At 32.1% G+C, this 14,746-nt stretch overlaps 1 non-coding gene across 1 annotated transcript; it reads right to left on the bottom strand.

Annotated features, from left to right (window-relative positions):
- Positions 1–2,316: 2,316 nt before the first annotated feature.
- Trnae-cuc lies at positions 2,317–2,388 on the bottom strand. The gene has a single exon. It is a non-coding gene; the product is annotated as a tRNA-Glu (tRNA).
- Between the last annotated feature and the right edge of the window lie 12,358 nt (positions 2,389–14,746).

Below are 14,746 nucleotides of genomic sequence, written 5' to 3'. Positions count from 1 at the left end.
TAGCTGGAGAGAAGATCTCGTGTTGTGTCTAAAAATGATACAAACTACCGAAAACTCCTATTAAACCGTCTATCGTGCTGTTTGGAATAAAATTAAAATGATTTTCAAATTTAGTTTTGGCTCATCAGTTTATAGTAATTTGCAAGGCATATACGGCGTTGCACATATTTATCAGATCACCCTATTTCTTCTTTAGATTTGAAATAAAATCATTGTAGTTCATAATGATGGATGAGCTTTGCAGTGATCGTCAGTAGACGTATGTTTTCTCAAACGAAATTGCGAGGACAAATGATAATAACATCTACATCTACACCTACATCTACATCTAACATCTACATGTCCGGAGGATCTTCCGAAAAAAATCGACATTATAATTCAATAATTGAGTGGAGGTTTTAATCACAACACCATGATACGAGAAATATTGAGATATCAGGGTTAAATCACAACAAAAAATTAAGTTAACACGTCATCAACCTTATGCCTAATACTTCTGACATTCAAACATATCAAATTATGCTTGTTATTCATAGTCAGCCTAATTGATAGACTCCTCTTTACTCTGTTTTGAATTAGTTCTATGGTGAAAAAATATATAACAATTAAATCTGAAGGCCAAAGCTCAGGTGAAAAACATTTCAATGCTACTGATCAAGACCAATCAAGCTCCACGTAAAAGGACGTTGATCTAGTCATTCTTTCTGAAATAAGCTTTTTACATCTTTTAAACACTAAAACCATTTTTTTAGAAATATTTCTATAGCGAAATCAGTTGCATTTAGTGCACATTGACTAATATATAACATTTTACTACCAATATAAATCGATTTTAATAAATCTTCACTCTCAACCGTTTTATCCACACGAGTGACAAAATCGTTGACCTGATAGTTTCATTCTATTTTGCACCATGACAAATCTTCCTTCTGGGTCTTCTGGAACTTCGTCGTCAACGGTTGAGTGCACAGGGCCCTCATAATGGGCATTATCCTTAACATGAAATGTATTAAGTTTCTTCTTGAGTAAATTATTCGATCTGTTGATTTGAATAACAAGCTTATGTTTCGATGTAACAGTAGTAGCAGCATAAGCCGCTGAGCTAGGAGCTGTCAAGGAACCAACATCCAAAACATGATTACTTAATTGCAATGAAACTGTTACATATCGACCATGTAACTCCATCATCTCCTGCCTGCATTCCTGTATTTCATTACGACAAAAGTTAAATTCCTTATTTAATTGAAAATTTTCTTTTAAAGCAAGTTCCAATTTAGTTTCAATTTTGCTGGCTATAATTCTTCCAGAAAAGATAGACAACTACTATCACATTATTTGATAAATCAATATCTTAACTATGAACTTGTACTTTAGTCTGAGAATATATTTTATTAATTCTGTCGACATTGGAGAAAGATATACGACGATTAGTGTTACACTTTGTGCATTTCCGTTGCTGATTTATATCACACATAACAATAAAATCCTCAAACTTGATATTCACACACTTAATATGATATTTCAGCTGATATACATAACAAGAAATAACGGCATTTTCAACCTTGTAGGGCTTACCCACTGCAACCTTGGAGGAACATATTTCACACACGTGTCCATGGGTCGCCATTTTGAAACAAACTTCTTTAAAACCATCGCAAGTTCTTCGAAGAAATTAGGCGTTAAAAAGGCACACTGATATGTTGTCAGAAAGCACCTTTCTTAACATTTAACAGCATAACTTTTCTGACCTTTAACATCACCTATAAAATGAGCTCAAAAACATCCTGAGTGTGAAATTGCAATAGTGTGAACAGGAAATTGTGATTATCTAAATCCATAAAACTACCTCACTTCCAGGTAGATGATTGATAGAAAAGTCGGTTTTGCAATGATGGTTTATTAATTAACTTTACTTTAAAAATTTTATTTATTTGGCTAAGTAAAATTGTCATTTGATTTGTACGAAGAACGTTGAAAAAAAATAGATCAAGAAATGAAATCTTTCAATCGTATGTACAAGGCTGTTTCTTCTAAAGTTAAAAATTTAAATATTATCAACGTGACTATTACTACATAATAACGGAAATGAAATATTTTAATGCCTATTCTCACAACTCATATAAGCATTCACAACAACAGATAACACAACAGCCAATCAATTCCACTTTTCCTAGTGGGGAACTTTATCGTCAAAAAATAGATTATTACCAATGTTGTCTTACATGACTTTCTTTGGCTTTAACATATAATTGTTTTATAGACTTTTATTTTAAATGTAGAAGATAAAAATAACAGTGTTTAAGAATAAAATTTTTATTCCCATGCCGGGAATCGAACCCGGGCTTCCTGGGTGAGAGCCAGGTATCCTAACCACTAGACCACATGGGATACATTTGTATTACTACAGTAATAGTCATAGCAGCAGTCATAGTTTCATTATAAATTACGTGTTTCAAATAGCACCCGCCAAAATGAGTAAAAAATTTTATTCCATTGCTATCTTGTGGTATTCAAGATATGACATATCAATATAATGTTGCAGTAATTCAATATATAGTATTATGTGATTTTTTAGAACAATCTTTGAGCATTACTGTCATGTATATTTTCAAACTTTATATTGTAATTTGATTTTATTCTTTTTGAAACTGTGTCCAGAGGCTTTCTTACTTTTCTTCGGCATGAACTCCAGCAAGTGCCAGGTTTATTCCGTGAGGATAAAATCTGGACTTTGTGGCAGCTATTGAATACGCTGAAGATCTTCTGAGACTTTCTTCTTTGCCAAATAAGCTTGACATTTCTTGGAAGTTTGTTTTGGCTCATTATTGTCTTGAAATAGGAAATCGTCTCAATAAGCTCATTTCCAGAGGGGCACAGGATGATGGACTAACACAGTGTGATAATTAGGTTGACCCAAGATTTCGTCAATTGTGGGAATATTGCCTAGAGAACTTACAGTTATTGTACTCCAAACAACCATGAAGCCTCTTGCATCCTTGACTGTTGACACAAAGCACTCTTTCTGGAACTTTTCACTGACTCTGGCGAATATATACGTCGGAAACAAACAGTTCAAATCTAAACTCGTACATCTAAAGCACATTGTGCCACTGTTAATAAAACCAGACTACACGTTCTTTCGTAGCCCTGTAGTCTCTTTGCTCAGTAAAGACAGACCAATGTTCTTTCGAAACATGTAGTATGTTCTACCGTCCATAAATCTTTTACTTGTGCTTATAAATCGTTGTTTACCTATCTATTATATTCGTTTCTTATTTGTTCATGTTTGATTTATGTTATGGGGAATTTTACATGGAGTCAATAGTTTTCCATCTCAATACTATGTTTAAGATTCCCCTATTTTTGTTGCAACCTTAAATTAGGAAAGGCACTCTCTATGGACGAATGTAATGAAAAATATGGCCGCCACTATTGCATTAATACATAAACTCAGATAAAGTTTATACTACAACACTCACCATAACGCTGACATGAAAGGCCGTTTCTTGAGTTTTACCCACTTCCTACTTTGACCCGTGACCTTACAACTTCATCCCGTACGATACTTAGTTTGTATGAGGGACAATCAGTACTGTTTACTACCAGTTATGATTATTACTATTAAACGTTTAATTACATTCCAACTTTTTATTACGAGATCAGTATTTAAACGATTACACTAACATACCTCTGTCAGTATTGCCTAAAACCCTACAGTAACAGGAAATTTTTCGTAGTGTACAGCAGTATACTCTGATGAGAAATACTCTTCACAATGTCATTCAGGATACACTAACAGAAATCTCTCGAGGATATCCACCACTGTGTCCAGAAATATAAAGAGGTACAGAAAATCATTAAAGACACACTATTTAGGACCTGATAATAAACTATGAAGAATGTGCCTAACATCACGAAACATTTCATTCCCTCTAAAATAAGCATACTGTTACTAAGCTTAAATAATTGTCACTTTTATTCAAGAAGAAGATCAAACAAAATTGAATCGGAATTTCCTGTGTTTTGTGTCTCTCCACTTTCATTTTATAGGGAAGAGCATTTCTACGGACTTATAGCGCTAGAAACCAGGTTTCGATACCCGTTGTAGGCAGAGCACAGATATCCCTTTGTGTAGCTTTGTGCTTAATAACAAATATCAACGATTCAGAAGATTATCCATTTATAAAAATTGAGACCAATAATATTTGATTTATATTACACTGAATTTTACACGAGAAAAACATTTTGTTAAACATTTACCCTGTTTTGAACTTCTAAATAATCACAGATCTTTTTACCAAAAAAGAACAAGAATTTATATGCTTACCCTTATAGAAGATAACAAAATGATGAAACGTGTCTCTTGTCGATGGTATATTTATTTTATTATTAAAACAATTCCTTCTATATTTTACTTCTCGATTATCTATTACAATAATAACATATATCATTGTCGAGCTTGGACATATTACATATTGCACTGGCTTTTCTTTTTCCAACTATTTTAAACTCATCCATTTAATGCTAAATTCTAAAATTCATATGTGTTAGAAAAAAGTTACTGAAATAAATGGATGAATGTAAAAAGTGCATTGTCTGTAAAGTTAATAAACCTCTCAACGAATTTAATAAAAATAACGAAACCAAAGATGGTCTTAGGTCTAGGTGTAAAAAATGTGTTAGTGATAATTATCATGCAACTAAAAATGAAATATATGGAAAAGTAGAATGTGTTCGTTGGATCGATAGTCGTTAAAACACATCTGGAAAACATAAGGAAAAATCACCTTCATAGAGAGATATTAAATAAAATAAATGCAGTACACGTAAGGAAGATAAATTTCTTGGTGATTTCCATAAAAACAAATATAACGGTGATGGTTATAATTTTTAATGTAAAATTTGTGTTATTGATTATTGTAATAAAACAAAAAATAATAGAAATGAAAACGTTGAATCTGAATGAGGATTAAAAATTGTTAAATCATATCTTGCACAACACAGAAATTGTTAAACCATTTCTTGCAGAACACAGAAATTGTTAAATAATATCTTGCACAACACAGAAATTGTTAAACCACCGTTTCTTGCAGAACACAGAAATTGTTAAATAATATCTTGCACAACATAAAAATTGTTAAATCATTTCTTGCACAACACAGAAATTGTTAAATAATATCTTGTACAACACAGAAATTGTTAAATCATTTCTTGCACAACACAGAAATTGTTAAATAATATCTTGCACAACACAGAAATTGTTAAATCATTTCTTGTACAACACAGAAATTATTTACTCATTTTTTTGCACAACATAGAAATTGTTAAATCACATTTTGCACAACACAGAAATTCTCAAATCATATCTTGCACAACGCAGAAATTGTTAAATCATATCTTGCACAACATAGTAATTGTTAAATCACATTTTAAACAACACACAAATTGTCAAATCATATCTTGCACAACACAGAAATTCTCAAATCATATCTTACACAACATAGAAACATTCTGCACATGTTTCATAAAAATAAATCTATAATAATAAAATGTTTGTAATAAGTGGAGCGATCAATAACCTTAAAACAGCTGAAAGAGTTTGCTAAAATAATAGGATATCGTGGATATTCTAAACTTAAAATAAATTATTCTATAAAGTTTATTACCGATAAGACAGATAATTTTATAAAGCTTCTTATAGATATCAATGATAAAGAAACATTTGCTAAAAAATATATGTTTCCTAAAGGTTTAATTATTAAAACGAAGAAACCTAAGCAGAGTCAAATACAATGTGATGTCGTCAATCAACATTATAAACCATCTTATGAGAAATATAATATAGAAAGTCAAAAGCTTAAAGAAGTATTATATGAAAATAATGTGATTCAAGAAATAGAATCTAAAACTTTAAAATGTTTGAAAGAGTTTGTTAAACAAAAGTTATATATTCTTTACTCTAAACTTGGAAACGATGATTTAACAAAGTTTCTTATCCATAAGAATGAAAGATAAATATTTGGTAAAGATTATAAGTATCCTGAAGATTTATTTGCTAAATTCAAGAAACCTAGGCAAAATCAAATATACTGTGATGGCTTCAATCAATTATTATAAATCATCTTATAAGAAATCTCATATCGAAACTAAAAATCATAAAAAAAGCATTATATGGATATTAAGTTATTCAAGAAATAGAAACAGCCTGCTAAGGACGATTGAAAACGTGTGTAATAAACAACGTTAATTATATCATTGCTCATGAATTTTTGTTTAATATAGAAAATATTGTTCTTCCTAAAATTGTTGACTTAAGACGCAAAATTAATTTAAAAATTGACATTAGAATAGTTTGTGTTTGACAAAGGCGAGAAGAAACAGAAGAATTTTCAGTCAGAACAAAAAATTAAATAATTCTGAGGCCGACTGATTTGGAATTTTATTATACAGATAGTATTAACAAACTTTTCAAAGAAATCACTGATTTGAAGTTAGAGGATCTGGACGGATTTTATAAGGCGGTTTCCCAGTGGCACAGCGATATGTCTACAGACTTACAACGCTAAAAACCGGGTTTCAATACCCGGGGTGGGCAGTGTACAGATAGCCCATTGTGTTATATACGTAAAACACTTATGTTGGTAGACAAATAATTTTGTATTGTAATTTACATGGAAGTGTTTTGTTTTGATTTTTTACTTTTTCTACCTTGGCGCTTACTATTAATATCAATATGGCAAATATTCAACTTTGAAAGTAACTGCACATTTGATGTAAATTTTTGATTGACTGTAGATATACTAATTTGAAAAAATTGCTACTAGTTAAAAATAACAGGAGATACAAAATACAATAAACTTACTTTAAAATGGTAACAACATTTCGGGATGAGGCCCTTCATCAAGAAATGCCTAAAGTCGTTACAGAAAATAAACTAAAAACAAATCCGAATGTCAATAACAGAATGATGAAATAAAACACGTAGGCCAAACATTTCTGATAAAAATCACGTCAAATACAGTTTCCCCCACATTTCTCTAATTTGTCTATTTCTGACTCAAAACCGGTAGTATGTAAAAAGTGTGTCAGATCTATGTATGCACGGCATGGCTAGGTGGTTAGGGCGCTCTACTCACAATCTGAAGGTCGCGGGTTCGAATCCCCGTCTCACCAAACATGCTCGCCCTTTCATCCGTGGGTCTCGGTTTTAATGCCAAACGTTGGCGAAACATTAGAAACCAATAAACCCAAAATATATGACGAAATATTCCGTAAACTGTATTTATTGTTTATTATATAAATAGAAAAGACTAGTGTAAGTGGCAGTTCATCCTGTAAAAGTATTGTTTTAATTATTATTATGTAGTGACTCTAAGTAGTCTATCTTATTCACAAAATGTTGGACGACAGACTTCGCATGTTTAGCGAAAGGAATCAAGGTAAGTGTCAGGAACGAAACATAAAGTTCTATTGAGAATTCAGTAAAGAAGGATTTCAAAGCTATGAAAGAATGGAAGCAAGTAAAAAAAGCAATACAAAAAATTAATATTAAGAATGCTAGTGGGGTTTAACAGATGACGAGAAAACTGCCTTTGAAATATTAAAGAAAATATAGTGCGTGAAAGCAATATCGAAACTTTTGAAAACAGTCAAATAAATAACATTGAAATGTTACTCGGTTTTCAAGATATCGTTTGTACTGAGAAAACAGTAACAGAGACGACTTGAGACAACTATTTGTACTAAAAGGCCAACTGCAAGTAGATATCCACGGTAAGAAATCAGAAGACAATTTGGTACACCATCTTAACAGTGGAAATGGACCCAGAAGCCTTGTTTCGTTTATTCAGTTGAATGGGACTCTTTCTACTTCCAGCTCTTCGTTTCAATTTGATGTGCCTTGACTGATAATGGTATGAATGATTTAAAGAATATTCACCAAATTTTAAGCTAAAGCTTTTAATGTCATATACAACATATTTCAAACTCTTTCTCGACAGACTCACACTGTAAATATTAATAATGAATAAATGCATTATCTACAAAGGAAATCAAACAAATATACTTTCCTTTCAAAGTTTGAAGGTGAATACACCCTCAGAATATGTTTCAAACCTTCATTTGCGAATAAATTGCACAATATATACTAAGATTAAGACCAATCCCTATTTGTAAGCAAAACTAACTGTAAAATTGGCCGGTTTTGTCATGAATTATTTAGACGTTTCCTTAGACCAGCAGAGTTCTTTGCACACACTTTGTTAACTGGAAATACAACCTCAACGGTGCTTTACATTACACATGAAATAGGCAGCCAGATCAAAGTTCCCCAAGGTTTAGGCACAGCCATTTCTAAGGAATGTGACAGATTTATTATTACATATTTTAATATCGACGCTTCTTTAGATTAAATTTATATTTAGAAAGATGCATACCTTATACTGTTAAATATGTATTACAAAACTCCAGCCTATTATCTAAAGTTGTAGAAGATTCTCGAGTGTAAGAATCAACAATATATGTGTGTGTACGTAAACGCTAGTGTAGCTTTGTATTGTTAGGTAATATGAATTTTCTAGAAACTCTCCATATGTTTTTTCAGCACACGTCATCCACTGTCTGTAAAAGTAAGCAATTTTAACTTAAAGAGAGTAGGCTGCTGTTATTTATTTTATCTTGGCACTTTTTATTAAGACCTTTTTAAAGTTATGTTGAAGAAAATGCTATAAGAACATGTCAATAAATTTCATATTCCTATTATATGCAGTCGTATAATTAAACCACTTTTAGAAAGATAGTTAAAGAACTTCTTAAATTATTATACATGAACATATTTTACATTTTTCATCGTGGCGCCCTCTCTTCTACCGATGTGAAACTAAAAAGTAATCGCACAGTTCGTGTACAATTTAGTTTTCCTTCACATAATACTTAAATCATAGTAAATCTCCCTTTAATTTTAAATTTGATGTAAACATCGACTAGAATAATAAAACGTTACGTTCAAAATGTAGAAAAACAAAAAAGCTACAAGTTAAGCCTATATGTCATTATTTTCTACACAAAATCATGAGCATCTTTTGTATATTGGAGCATCATTTTTAAATTAAAAATGTTTATCTTAGAGTTGTTATAATTTAAGCAATAATATATTATGAGCAAGTTATTAGTAAAAGAAATTTAGTATGGTTATTAAAGTAATGAAACTAGAATAAACATTTTAACAATCTAAAGTTGAATTTAAAGTGTGCATACATAATACAGTTAATGCATGGTGCAGAACAGAAAGAAACGGTGTTAATGCCATTCAGTTAATAAGTGTGAAAAGTAACTTACGAGAGTTCGAAAGAAAATGAGTTTAGTTTTAAAATCGCCACAACATGAAAAAGATAAGCAAAAGTAAAGTATTAAAATACTTGACACAAAATACAATGACTATAAATTTCACGTTTTTGGATCTTTTATTTTTTTAAAATTAAATACATTTAGGTTTAACCACAAAACATTGGGAACAACAAATTCTTTCTGACGATAGATATCACTTGTCGAAATAATTTGACTCTCTGACGAATAGAAACTATATTTATTTTCTTTTATGTTTTTAATTTTCATCAAGATCAAACAGACAACCGTTTCGATTTAATTCATAAAATAAGATTTCTTATGACACGATTTCAATTTTTACGGCTATTTTAAAAACATAAATACTTTCTTACTTACTTTTTTGTTCCAATTTAACTTTATTAACAATCGTAATTTTCGGCTGTTCCAACATAAGTTTGTTTACTGTAGCAACACGTGATATATTTACTTCCTTGGTTGAAAAGTTAGTGGTGTCATCTAATGCGAAATATAATATAAGCCAAATACCCAGTTAATTCTAGAAATAATATCACAACATTTCATGCCAGAGCCACTTTTATTTACACTCATGCAGAATGTTGAAAAGAGAGAATTGAAGATCATATGATCTGAATTATACTGAAATGTTCAAGAAATTGAATTCTAGATAATTAAATACTATTATGTACAGAAAGAACACTTTGTAAAATCCCAGTTTTGTTTATTAAGCTTGATTAATGAAAAACTGGTTTAGTAGTCTCTTTTTATTTCGTTACGTTGTTTAGCACACGTTTAGCACAGAAATACAACGAGTTTAAACTTGCCAAACTGGACTGTATATCTGTGCAAAGATGTTCTTCCACAATAGAATGTTGGATGAAAATCAAGGAACGTTGAGCCGAATCTGCATATATCTGTGAGCTTCAGAGGTGAAGAGATGCCATAACTACAAATAGATTCTTTGCTTGTAGTTAACGCAAAGCTACACAATGGGTTATCTGTTCTGTACCCACCATGGGTATCGAAATCTGATTTCTAGCGTTATAAGTCTGCGGATTTACCGCTGTGCAACTGGGGACATCTGCAAAGAGAACCAAACAAATGCATTCGAACATATTCTTCCTGGCACAGTTTTAAGGTGAATACGCCCCTACCTTCCTGGCACAGTTTTAAAGTGAATACGCCCCTACCCTCCGGGCACAGTTTTAAAGTGAATACGCCCCTACCTTCCTGGCACAGTTTTAAAGTGAATACGCCCCTACCCTCCGGGCACAGTTTTAAAGTGAATACGCCCCTACCTTCCTGGCACAGTTTTAAAGTAAATACGCCCCTGCCTTCCTGGCCCAGTTTTAAAGTGAATACGCCCCTACCCTCCGGGCACAGTTTTAAAGTGAATACGCTCCTTAGAACTGGCTCCAATTCTTTCTTTTCCGTAATCTGTGCAATAGTTATTGAGGTTTAAGGGATGGCCAAACCCTTCCTTAAAACAAGATAATTTGTAAATAAGTTGCTAGACGTTTCTTAACACATTTTGAAAATGCCTTTATCTACACACAGCATCAAGTGTGATTGAACACTGTATCGAGATATTAATCGCTGTAACCCGAAGTGAGCAAAATTGTTATACTACAGACTGACATTGTATAATAAATGTGACGGACTCAAGATAATCTTTACTTTGATAAAAGTTGAAAACACTAACATAAAATCAGCATTTCAAAGTAATTCGGAGACCTGGTATGGCTAGAGGTGGTTAGGGCATTCGAATCGCAATCTGCGGGTTCGAATCCCCGCCCCTCCAAAAAGACTCGCCCTTTCAACTGTGGGGGCGTTATAATGTGAGGGTTAATCCCATTATTCATTGGTGAAAGAGTATCCCAAGACTGGCGGTGGGTGGTGATGACTAGCTGCCTTCCCTCTACTTTTACACTGCTAAATTAGGGACGGCTAGCGCAGATAGCTCTCGTGTAGCTTTGTGCGAAATTCGAAACAAACAAAGTAGTTCGGTTTCAAGACTGCAAAGATAGATGAGAGTTTGGTTTATCTACAGCGATATATATATATATATGTGTGTGTGTGTCAAATGAAACACATTATTGACTGTCTTTTTTTTTATATAAAAGCGTCATTCGTTCCACAAAATAGAGCAGATATTAGAGTCCTTTAAAATCTATTGAACTTGAGTGAAATGACCTAAGATGCTTGGTTACGAATAGCTTTCCACTTTTTTTATTGTTTCGTAAAACTGTCACTACTTTCGAGTCAATTTTATAATCCTGAGATAATCCACATTTAAATAATCAACAAATTGTTTTTTCACGTATAAAATTCGTAGTAACTAACTGATTGTGCCTACACGTACATGTCGGTTTCTCATATTACTACCATACGAGCACTCAGCAAAATATTTTCAAAGCTATTGAAACGATGAATGGTTATAATGCGTCATAGAACGTATACACACACACACACACATATATACAGTAAATAATATTTTTTCTAGCCCTACTGTACGATATCATATAACTGATATTGGTTTGAGAGTTCATTGAGAATTACTCAAACTTTGTTGGAAAGTTTATATATGTTAATGCACCGGGATATATTTAGCACCTATATATTCAGGTCACAGTGAATCCCAAACAATCCGACAAAGCAATGCCATCACGGGTGGCTTACGGCTGAATAATGATAAAAAGCCCTTTCAAGTAAAATTATTCATATGGTTAAATGATACAAATCAAATAACACATTTCTAATAAAGGACTTTTCAATGCTTCCATGGAAACGTAAAAACTTACACAGCAGATACGTTTGAGACGGATTTAAGCAGGTAATAAAATAACCACCCAATCCAATCTGGAGCAACATCCTCATCCGCAAAGTGAAGGCTAAAATTATGAAATAGAACCATCTAACCCTAAAAAACATTGCAATGAAATATTGCATTTAACCATATAATAAACAAGGATTTAAAATCAACGAAGGCTCATAATTTAAGAATACACAAGTTTCCAGCTATATCTTGACATCAGTGGCTTTTTACTTATAAATGGTCGCAAAAATTGAAATCCCAGTAGTTCCATTCGACCACGAGTCCCTGATGCAGCTCCAATGGACCTTGGTGACTTTGGTCTGCTTAAACGTAGCCTTGGAAGTCGATGTCTACGTACAATGAAGGATCTATGAAAAATTTTCAGTATGTATGATCTAAGATTGATTCTCCGTACTAGGGATAGGTTGACACGCAGCACACACTCTTCTATTATGTTCATTTAAGGGAAAATTAGCAAAGATGTAAGTTATTTGTTTCTGCTGTGTAATAGAGAAAGGTGTCTAATGTATGATGGTATCGCAGTTTCTTATCTTAAATTTCATAGATGATTTTTATTTCAAAAAATGAATCAATCAGCGCCTGTCTCCCCTTCCCGAAACCGCTATTACTACTGTAGTAAGTTTTCTAGGAAGTTGACACGGATGAAAGTAAATCATATATATTTTATTTATATCAATATCTTTCTTGCATATATAATTAAATTAAATAAAAACGCTTTAACTGTTTCTCGCCATAAACAAACACAGTTTGAAATTTAAAGTTTAGGGAAATATAAAAAAAATAAAATAAATAATAATGGAAAGGAAGCAACGCAAAGAGGAATTTGCGGGAATTTTAATTAATTTTCGTTAATTTTTTCAACGTTTAAACATTAATAAGAACGTATGTAAATATTTTTGTATTGTATCTATGTCTGTTTTAAGAGCATAAAATATACATGAAAATTATTCATAGTAGTTGACACGCGTATCAATTCGCCCCAAGTGAAATGTGACAACTTGCCCAAACCGCCATTTTGCTATAAATGACTTATGTGTCCCATCCCATTCATAGTTATCAAACACACATATATACCTTTATATAACCAAAAGAATACACTTCCAAATACCATGCAAGTTAAATTCTCTTAACGAAGTATTTAGTACAACATAAAATTTTTGCAGTAGAAAATAGTTACTTATGTACGTGGTAATATCAACTTTAACACAAAAGCTGACATACAGGATAAACGAAATGAAAGTGTCAGTGGGATTGTCTTCAATATTCCAGTGATTATTGTTTTGTAAGACATTGAAAAATACCATGATTAAATATACCTTACCGCTCACATCGAGTGAATTCAGTTTGTTTGTTTGTAATTAAGCACAAAGCTACACAATGGGCTATCTGTGCTCTACCCAACACGGGTATCGAAACCCGGATTCTAGCGTTGTAAGCCCGCAGACATATCGCTGTGCCACTGAAGGGGGGCACACCAACTGGATTTAGTTTGTTTGTCTTTTTTGTTTTTGTATATTAACATAAGGATTTTTGTTTATTCAGTAGAAAAAAGTATATGTTTTTCAATAAAGCCATTGGTAATCGAAACTGACAACCCGTTATTTCATTTTTCACTATCTCGTGTTTCTTTAGAGGAGTTGGCTGTTCAGTTGAAAAAGTAAGCAGTGATTAGTAAATCAACATACATTCATATAGTGTGTGTTTTATGATCAGAGAATAACGTGAAGTCGAACATCTAGAAAAACTTGTGTGAACAATTATAAATTTGGAAAAGTATAACAATGACGCCTGTAGACAAGGTATTGAACAAAATTTATATATCAATACAATATATATATATATATACATGTACAAATATATACACAAGGCAAGAACATTCATACATTATCAATAAACACATTAAACATAACCATATCTGTACAGAAATTTAGAATAAATAAAAAATGCATTTAATGAAAACATCCAACACATAGAGTTTAGGAAAACACTACAAATATCTGAGCCCATGTATCAACATGAAAACAAAATCACTCTTTCTCCAGTTCAAAAGAGGCGTAAAATTCGGTTATGTTCACCCACGAAAAAAAGAGAGAAATTGAACTTTGCCACGATTAGGTCGTGAAATGTTTTGTAAAAGTTCAAACTTTTTATATTCCAAGTAATAACTATATATATATATATATATATATATGCATTAAAAATTGTTTTTTGTTTGTTTGAAACTAAGCACAAATCTACACAATTGGCTATCTGTGCTCTGCTCACCACGGGTATCGAAACCCGGATTCTAGCGTTGTAAGTTCGCAGACATACCGCTGTGCCACTGGTGGTCCGCATTAGAAAACTATAAAAACGAACATATTACTGAAGCTTGAACAGGAGCTGTTAAACAGTAGCAGTTATGATATTTTCGGTACTTTAGCATTTTATATACATAACCATCGAATACTGGCATATTTCCTTAATTGATGTATCTTAATTAACAACAAAGAACATTTTTGTTAAAGATATAAAATTAAATTGGACATAAAAAGTGCAAAAAAATACAACTGTTAAAATGCCGTATTA

This window comes from Limulus polyphemus, unplaced genomic scaffold, assembly GCF_000517525.1.
Source record: "Limulus polyphemus unplaced genomic scaffold, Limulus_polyphemus-2.1.2 Scaffold3240, whole genome shotgun sequence".
Lineage (NCBI taxonomy): Eukaryota > Metazoa > Arthropoda > Merostomata > Xiphosura > Limulidae > Limulus > Limulus polyphemus.
This window is presented reverse-complemented; position numbering and strand designations above follow the sequence as displayed.